Source organism: Arvicola amphibius, chromosome 7, assembly GCF_903992535.2.
Source record: "Arvicola amphibius chromosome 7, mArvAmp1.2, whole genome shotgun sequence".
NCBI classification, from domain to species: Eukaryota; Metazoa; Chordata; class Mammalia; order Rodentia; family Cricetidae; genus Arvicola; species Arvicola amphibius.
The window spans coordinates 79733707-79741962 of NC_052053.1; positions in this window are offsets into that span (position 1 = coordinate 79733707).

Below are 8256 nucleotides of genomic sequence, written 5' to 3' on the forward strand. Positions count from 1 at the left end.
GAGATTATGGGATAGAAATGGGAGAGAGGACCACTCAGTAGTGCTAACCTGAACTAGGGGCCTCCAACCAGAGCTTATGACATAGGTCACCTATAGCACCACAGGAACTGTGGGGCAGGAGAGCAATATGGGGTTCAGTTTGCAGTAAACTGTCACCACAGCCTGACTGGACTCCGAGAGTCCGAAGTGCAGCAACAGTGGGCTTTAGAACAGCTCTGTTCTTTCCTAGAGGGAGGCTGGGAGGGAGGGAGGGGTGGAGCATAGTTACCAAGGGAAACAGTTTTAGGGTCTGAACTCCCTTAGAATCCTGGCTGGGTCATTTGGAAATGGGGTAGACTTAGGCAGTTCACAGCACCTCAGTGTTTTGATCTGTGAGAGGGAGAGAATAAACCTAATTACAAAGAAAACTCAGGGTTGAGCTCTAAGGATGCAGTGAGCATCCAAAACATCACAGCAGCCGACATCTGTTGGACATCCCTGACTGAGTGGAGAAGACATCACTTGGTTAACTCATGCAATGCGTCAGTCCCACTCATAGGTAGTGTCCCCATTTTATAGACAGGGAAATGGTCACAAGGAGACTAAGAGACTGATCAAAGGTCACCCTGCCAGTAAGAAGAAGGGCTGGAATTTAAACTCAGATGCTCTGCCTTTCAAACCCAAACTCTTAACTACATTCAGAGTGGCAATTTAAAACAAAACAAACAAAAGGCAAAGCAGGGGTTGGGGAGGCGGTCAGTAAAATGCCCGCTGTGCCAGCATGAGGAACTGAATTTGGATCCTAGCACTCATGCAAAAAGCCAGGTATGGTCACATGTATCTGTAACCTAGCACTGATGGGGGGGGGCGGGGGACACATGATAGACAGGCAGATAATCCCCAGGGCTCTCTGGCCAGTCAGTCTAGAAGTTAGTGGTCTTTGGAGTCAGGGAAAGACCTTGTTTCAAAAAGCAAGGTGGAGAAGGTAATAGACAAAGACACCCATGTCAGCCTCCAGTCTCCACATGCATAAACACACACAGCCATGCACACCAGCACGCACAGATTCATACCACATACTACACTCACACACATAAATAAAAATTAGAAAGAGATCAGATGAGCATTTTCAGGCAGAGACAGTAAATCTGGAAAATTCCACTTGTGAAAACAAGAAAGTGGGATTTCACAATGGGGACCAGTCAGCAGGCTGACCCAGCCTCTGACACCAACAGAGACCCATCCTCCCCTCCTTCTCTGGATGTTTACAGTTCATAACAGCAAAATTACAGTTGTGAAGTAGCAATGAAATAATTTTATGATGGGGAAGGGGTGTTACCGTAACATGAAGAACTGTATTAAAGGGTCAAAGCATTAGGAAGGTTGAGAATCAATGATCGGGAGCTTCCATTCTAGGACTCTGGGCCACTGAGATAGCTCCTGTCTGTCCCCTCGCCAGGCTGCGCCTTGGTTTACACTCTACCCTAACCGTCTGTCTGTCTCAGACAAGAACTCTGTAGACTCCCCACCAACCACTTGCAGACATTCACTCCATAGATGGGAGTGTGGGTCCAGAGCAAGGGCCACACAGACAGGCAGCTGTGTGCCAAGGATCCCATCAAGCTGTGCAAAGGCTGTCGGACGGAAGCCAGAGCCCAAACGGAGGAAGTTCAGAAAATGAGGGGCAGGGAGGCTTTCAAGGGGAAGTGGTCCACAGGAGCCCAGGCAGGGAGGCTTTCAAGGGGAGGTGGTCCACAGGAGCCCAGGTGTGCACTTGTGAGAAAGCTAGGAAACAGAAGACAGCATAGGGTGCAGCCTTGAATCTCCAAGTCTTCATTAATGAAAATAGCTGTGTGGCCTTCGGCAAGCTATTTGACCTCTCAGTGCTTCAATACCTCCTCATATAAACAAAAAAATTAGTAGCGTTTGTTTAGAGTTAATCAAATCAACATGTTTAGCTGCTTATAGCAATGCAAGCTGTGGCTATTGTTATTAGTATTATTTGGGAGCATGTAGGGCCAAGGACATTAACTTTTCCTTGATGTCTCCATAAAACCAGAGGTCATTCATGAAGTCCCTGGCCACTCCTGCTGGCTCTGGGAGCATCAGCTCTGGGATCCAGGAGGCCTGATTTAGGGCATATAGAGAAAGGCTCAGATATGTGACACCCACCGCATTTACTGAGTGGCCACTAATGTGCCACTGATGTTGGAGACGGAAGGTGAACACAGGAAGGCTGTTACGCTCTTCACCTTTCTCCTGGCTTCCCATGTTGGATTTCAAGCGCGCCTGTCTGTGCCTGTAGCCGAAGAAGTCCCCTAGCCTTTCACTAGCGAAGCTTCCTTGGCAGAATGAGTCTCTAGGTCAGGATGCTGGCGGGAGGAGGGTGGGGGATGCTGCACCTCCGGGACCGGCGCGCGCTCTGGCCACCTCGGCCCTTCTAGCAGGCGCCTCGCCTGTGGCCTGCGGTCAGTGTGAACTGCAGGGCGTGGGCCGGCAGGTCTGGCTATGCCTGAAGGGGGTTGGGAGCTGGAGGAATCTCGCACAACGTGGCCCAGGCTGGCTAAGAGTAAGAGACCTGTGTGCCTGCAGGAGTCCCCGACCTCTCCGGGCGGCGAGTGTAGGGCGCCGGAAGACAGCAGGCCCGCGTCCCAGACTGTCGCCGCACAGGTACGTGTCCCCCGAGAGCCAAGCTCCTTCTTTTTGCCACGGTCCCGGGTGACTTGCGCGCCAAGGCCGGGAGAAGCGCGTGGGGGGTCTGCGGCTGGGTTGTGGGTCCTGCCCCGGAGCGCACACCGCGGGGTCTGGCGTGCAGCCGCTGCCCGGCGACAGATGCGGGTGCGACCGCGCGCAGACGCGAGTACATGGCAGAGGCGGGCACACCCCCAAACAGTATCGTCGCGCGGTGGACCCGCAGAACTGACTGTGACCGGATGGTGTCTGCTCCGGAGCGCTGGCGCCTCCCGGTCCTCTCCTAGGTCGGGTGTCTCCTTATGCGGTCGCCGCAGGGTTTAGCTGCCGCCCCCGCGGCTGGCTCCGTGGCCACCTGGTAATTTCTTCACCCGCAAAAAAGAGTGTGAGACCCTTAACCCTTTATTTCCCCAGCTCTGGTGATCCAAAAATTGCACTGGGGTCCTTTCCCAGAATCTGTGTCCCTTCTTCGGGCAGATTCTGGTTACATCTTATACTGAGACCCAAACAGTTACCGTGTCTTCACCTTCCACTCAAGGGAGGGGGAAGCTGGCCCACCTCCAGTCAGCAGGAGCAGTACCAGCACTTGCTGGTCTGAACCTCCAAATCCCCTCTGGGAATCAAATAATTCAGAGAGAAAGCTGTGTCCCAGGTCCTGTGTCTGGATGAAGGGATGGGTGTACAAAAGCGAAGCAAACGTCAAGGGAAGCAAGCTTTCTGGGGCTCAGCACTGGTTTAAAAGGGCACTGTCCTGGTGCCAATGTGCCCAAATGGCTGTGGGTATGTCTTGCTGTGAAGGGGGGCGGGATACCTGTGGGTGGATGAATCAACCCTAGAGGTTAGTGAGGTGACATGCGGCAGTCGATTGCCCTCCCATCTGACGATCGTTGGACAGACAAAGCTATGACTTGCTTCATTCCTCCTGCCCCCACCTCCATCTCCACCTCTCAATACAGAGGTGAGTGTCCAAGAGCGAGAGGGGAAATTCCCGAGCCCAGCAATATGGACTCCTCTAGTCGTCTGCCCAGTTCCAGAACTTCACTGCTTTCTTTCTGAGCCACCTCTTCTGTTCGTCGGAGTTCTGGGCTCCTCCTTCTCCTCTTTCTTATTCTTCCTCTTCACCCTTTCTCCCCTACCTGCTCCCCAGAGGGCTGCATGCATGCAACGCACATCTCCAGTCCAAAACGCCCTCATTTGGGGCTGGAGAGATGGCTCAGAGGTTAAGAGCATTGCCTGCTCTTCCAAAGGTCCTGAGTTCAATTCCCAGCAACCACATGGTGGCTCACAGCCATCTGTAATGGGGTCTGGTGCCCTCTTCTGGCCTGCAGGCATACACACAGACAGAAAATTGTATACATAATAAATAAATATTTGGAAAAAAAAAACGCCCTCATTTTAAGCTTCAGTGGGCCCCTCCGAGAAAGGACCTGCTGCTGGAGTTCTTTCTAGTGTGGTGATGGGACCACACAAGCTCTGACCTCCGAGGTGTAGAGACCAACGCTGATACCCAGCCCCCTCCCCTGCTGCACTTTCTAGGGACTAGAGAGTCAGAAGAACAATTAAGTCAGGACAATTAAACTGGGCTCTCTGGGGTTCTCAGCATTGAAACTCCTGTTTCAGCTGCTGACCTCAATGGATGTTATTTTTCTTTCCAAACCCATGTGTTTTGCAGGGAAAATAGAGATGATAATACCCTTGCAACAGAGTCCATACAAGTATTAAAATTAAATAGCCATGCATGGAGCTCAGTCCATGGTAGACCCTAAGAAGATTTGGGAGACAGTGATACATTTCCGCTAGCACTGGAGCAGAGCAAAGCACGAACTCAGCTAGGAACTGCGAATGGGAGGAAGAGTCGGTCAGTCAGGCTGTGACCTTAGTAGGTCAGCTACACTCCAGTGGGTGGCCCCACGACTAAGGATAGGAAGTGGGGAGGGGGAGAGTTAGGTGGCCGGGGTGGATCCAGGAGGAGGGAAGGGTAGAAGCAAATGCGACCAAAATACGGTGGGTGAAATTCTCAAAGAATTTCGTTATGTATTTTTAAAGAAATAAGAAAACAAAAAAGATACATGCTCAAAACATTTGTTTATGTTGTTCAAAAGACTGTGATTAAGGAAGGGCTCAGAGGCGATCTCTGTCAGTCAGCGGGATGGCCCCTCTGCAATTGAGTCGCAAACTTGTATAGCAGGAGTCTGGACCCAGCTGTCAACTGGAGGTTCATCTGGGGCTGTCAGCTCTTGTCTTGGTTGGTGAGCTCCCCCCAGTGTAGTACTTAAATTTCAATTAACCACTATCTCCAGAGATAGGGAGTGGGAACTGTCTGTTCCCTTAAACTGGACCCAGAAGCTGGAACAGTATTGCTTCCACTTAGTTCTACTGGCCAGGCTATTACAGAGCCCAGCAGGATCCAGAGGGGCTCCTACCCCTTGCCAGATGAGTACTAAATTACAGCCACCTTAGAGTCACCACAACATGGTTGTCTCTCTTCTCTCCTCTTTCCTTCCCTTCTCCTTCCCCTCTTCCCCACCCCCACTCCCCTCTGTCTTTCCAGGGTCTGATGTAGCCCAGGCTGGTCTCTGTACCAGGTTTTTTCTTTTTTGGGCCTCTACCCAGCTCCTAGATTATGACACAGAGACTTAATATTAATTATGAATGTTCGGCCTTATCTTAGCTATTATTTTAATGTTTCTCTTTACCTATGTTTTGCCTCAGGGCTTTCTTCCTTTCATTCCTGCTATCTCTGTGTCTGGCTGGTGGTGGCTGTCTGACTTCTGGCCTTGGGCGTGTCCTTTCTCCTTCTCCTTGTTCTCTTCTTTTCTCTCCCTCTCCTCTCTCCTCTCCCTCCTCTCTCTCTCTCTCTCTCTCTCTCTCTCTCTCTCTCTCTCTCTCTCTCTCTCTCTCTCTCTCTCTCTCTCTTCCTCTGCCCACCAACCCTGCCTATCCCTCTCCTGCCTAGCTATTGGCCAGTCAGTTTTTTTTGTATTAAACTAGCCAGTGCCTTAGGCAAGGTGAAACAAATGCAACACATCTTTACATCATTAAACAAATTTAGCACAAACAAATCTTTCCATCGTTAACAGAGGCAGCAGAAACAAATGGAACACACGTTCACATAGTTGAAGTAATATTCTGCGGCATGAACAAGTGGAACTCATCTTTGCCTAGTCAAAATAATACTCCCCAACAGGTCTGAAACTAGCTGGGCAACTGGTGATAACCTTGGGCTTCTAACCCTCTCTGGTCTATGCTGTCCCAGGACTACAGGTGTAGAAGCCGTGCTTGCTTTTATTCAGGGCTAAGGACCAAACCCAGGGTGTGTATTGCTAGCTGATCTTTCTAACCCACTGAGTCAGATCTCCAGCCTCCCTCCCGCCCGCCCTCCCTCCCTCTCTCGTTTCTGGGTGCTGTGAGTTGATCATCTTTTGCAAAGATGAAGGATCTCTTCCAGGTAAGGACCAGCAGTGTCCCAAAAGTGCATGTCCAAGACTCCATAGGAATCAGTGTCTTGAGTCAGGACTGAGGGGGGTAAGCGTCCTATGTGTTGGTTTCCTGCATCTGTTTCTCGGAAATCTCTAAGGCATCAGTCCCCACCTCTGGCAACGTCATGCTTTCAAAATCAAGCGGAAGAAGATAAAAAGTAACCGAGATTTGGGAAAAGAGAATTTAGCAGGTGACCCTAGGTCAAGTGCAATGAACATCTTTATGGCTCCCATTCCCCGGGAGAAGTCTCGCTGATTTCAGGAGGCCGCAGCTGGGCTTGGATGACTGTTGTCAGACATTATTGGATCATTAATTGATGGCTTAGAGCTCTCGGGGTGGGTAGGCAGGAAGTGTAGGGGGAGGGTGCAGCAGACTTGGGTTACCATGGCAACCTAAAGGCCTGGGGTTCCTCTGGCCAGAAGCTAGAAGGATGCTCAGACAGATTTCAACTCCTCAAACCACAGACCCTCCTGGCTCGAAGTCGGGTTGGGTGACAGGCTTCTGCTGTGGTTCATAGTCACCTAGATCCAACCCTCCACACCTTTAGAATGGACTCACTCTCTTCCTGTTCCCTCATCCACATCCTGTCTGTCTCCCCCCCCTCCCCCCCCCCCCCACCCCCATCCCCGGTTGTTAGCTTCTAACTTCGGTTTTGGCCACACCGGACTTCAGGCAGGCTACAGAAGAAAGGCCCACAATCGCTTATTCATGCCAAACTCTTGACCGAGTCGGTGTACATTTTCCTCGGTGGAAAACGAAATGGACCCAAGTCCTCCTTCTTCAAGAGGGAGGTGGGAGGCTGTGGGTAGAGCTCAGAGGTAGAGGTCAGAGGCCTAGCATGCAAGGGGTTGTGGTGTCAGTGCCCAGCAGTACACAGGAAACGAAGGAGGATGTGGGCACCCGTACAGTCCCAGGAATGACACTGGCAGTCACTGAAACATATTGAACTTGGGCTTCATCATGAATCCGGCACTGTTGCTTCTCAGCTGTGTGGCCCTGCGTCTCACTTAGGTGACACAGCTGGGATGAGTGTGTCTTCCCCGCAGGGGAAGCCTCTGAAAGGTCCAGCACCTTGCACCTGGTTGTAGCTCAAGGCACGCAAGCACCCGTCCCATGTACCCGTAACTTCCACTTGCCTGTCCCTGGAACTCCCTGCCACGCCTTTTTCTGTGTGAGGGGTCCTGGCCCAGCTCTCACAGTCATAAGGAGAGAACAGGCTCACCCCTAGAGTCACAGCTCAGTCAGAAAGGACAAAGCAGTCTCAGAGAAGGGTGGAGTGGATGGTGTAGGAGCGGACAGGAACTTGGCTTGGCCTCTGGGCTCGGGAAGGGCTGCATAGAGAAGCTGGTATTGAAGCTCGACCAGGAAACTTAGGTATATGGCATAACCACCCAGGGGAACTGCTGAGACACAGCCTCCCAGATTCCATCCCTTAAAGAGAGAGAGAGAGAGAGAGAGAGAGAGAGAGAGAGAGAGAGAGAGAGAGAGAGAGAGAGAGAGAGAGAGAGAAAGAGAGAGAGAGAGTGTGTGTGTGTGTGCGTGCGTGCATGTGCGGGCGTGTGTGTGCGGGCATGTGCGTGTGGTGTGTTCAGAGGCCTGGATAGGCTATCAGAACTCCGGAGCTGGAGTTACAGGTTGTAAGGAAGGAACATACACTCCCCACTCATAATAATAAAGCCTACTGAGCAGAGTATTGAAAGAGAGGCCAGTTATATTACAGCCTTGCAAAGCCGGGCACCAACCCAAAGAAGTAAGTGACCAGTGCACCAGTTGAGGGCAGAGAAGAGGTCTAATAACCTGAACAGGGCTGCTTTCCTCCTTGTCCTCAGTGGTTGAGCAGTGGGGCGGGTACAGACTAACCTGTCACCTGTCACTTATCCTTGCCTGATTCTCAGTGAAGGCCCGAGTGGGTTTATCACATTTCGCAGCCTGCTTACTTGCTTGATTTGTTTGTTTATTTATTTTTCAGCTTTTCAGGGACGTGACCTTTGTAGGCCATGAGGAAAATCTGGCTGTTGATAATTTTCTACTCTAAATGTCTAGTTCGGGTTGGGGTAGTGAGACTTGCTGCCATTAGCAGGGAGCTGAGCTTTCTGTTTATATGTT